Source organism: Otolemur garnettii, unplaced genomic scaffold (assembly GCF_000181295.1).
Source record: "Otolemur garnettii isolate 467f Iridium unplaced genomic scaffold, OtoGar3 scaffold00009, whole genome shotgun sequence".
In the NCBI taxonomy this organism is placed as follows: domain Eukaryota; kingdom Metazoa; phylum Chordata; class Mammalia; order Primates; family Galagidae; genus Otolemur; species Otolemur garnettii.
Window position 1 is genome coordinate 10,231,421 of NW_003852404.1, and position 1,625 is coordinate 10,233,045.

Consider the following 1,625-nt stretch of genomic DNA (forward strand, 5'->3'; position numbering starts at 1 on the left):
AAAAAAAAAAAAAAAAAACAAATCAAAACAAAAGCAAACCTATGTCTTCTGCAACCATCCCCATTTCAGGTAAAGGTCATTCCTTTTTCTAAGCACTCAATCCAGAATCCATCTACCTTCAAAGAATTTCCAGCTCTAACCACCGTCACGACTTCCCTTGCTCTTAGCCCAGTGCAAGCCGCTGTCATCAGTCACCTGGATATTGCAGGAGCCTCTAAAGAAGTCTCACTCCCTCTACTTCTTCATTCTTCCACTCCAGTCTCTTCTCGGTTTTGCAGCCACATTGTTAAAATATAAATAAAATCTTTCTCTTACTTTGCTCAAAATTTTCCTTTTCAATTCACTCTAAACAAAAATCAAAGTTCTTACAATTGTCCCCGAAGGCTTTCCCTAACTTGACCACTCCCAGCATTACTTCTCTGAGCTTCTCTCCCATATCCTTCTCTTAACTCACTCAGCTATAGCCGTAGTTGCTGCTCCTTAAACATACCCTGTGTCTACTCTTTCCAGACCCTGCCTCTCCCAGATACCTGCCAAGCCGCCTTGTTTCCTTCAGTTCCTGACTCCATGTCATCTTCTCACCTCTCTTAACTAACAGTGCAAACTCCCTGATCCACATCTCTCTTCTTTAGTATTGTCTTGAGCACCTATAGTCAGCTAGTAGAATACATGGTTGAGTTGTCTTAAAATGTGAACCTTATTACAGAATACATTTTTGACTCTCGCATTCAGTACGATACTGTAAAACCCACCTTGACTCCTTTGCCAAATACATTACTTGGTCCATGGTAGCAACTCTAAAAATATTTATTGAATGGTAAAAAAAAAAATACATAAAAGATATATAAATCAGGAAACAAGATTAGCAATGCCCACTATTTGTGACTGAAAGGTATAATTTAGTCCTTTACATGTTTGCTTCTCTGCCTGGCCAACAGGCTAGACATGGACGATGCCTAATAACAAGGATATTCTTCTCTAATGGTGAGATAGGATCCAGACATGGATAGCCAGTTTTTAATCCACAACCCTTAAACCCGCCATACCCTACGGAGTTCTCTTAAAAGTTCTCTTATACCCAAGGCACACACACTTACACCTTGTCATACTATCAATAGAACAAGGCTTAGGGGGACACATCAACTTACGTGTCCTTCCAACATAGCACGCCAGGCCCTTCACTGTCACACAACTGTGAGCATTATTTTCTTTATATGCATCTCCATTTAATCTTTGATTCATGTGAAAACTCATCTTCCTAATCATGCATTGGAAGATGGGTAGGCTGTGTCAACAGAAAACTCACACACCAGTGTTCTTGGGTAGATCAAGGGAAGCAAAAGATGACAAAACTGGCAAAAAAAAAGGGGGGGGGAAGAAAATGGGTGTCAAGTCTGACAACTAAGTTTGCAAACTCATGCTAGAAAACGTGCTGCATACCTCATTGCTGAAGATCACCAGATGACTAAGGGAAGTATTTCAAAGGTGATTGTAGTGATATTCAGCAATGTCTCCTTTTCTAGGTTGAATTCACAAACTTAATTGTCTGACCTACCACATGTGTCAGTGAAAGTGGTGTGGAATTTTCTTTCTTTCTTTTTCTTTTTGTAGAGGCAGAGTCTCAC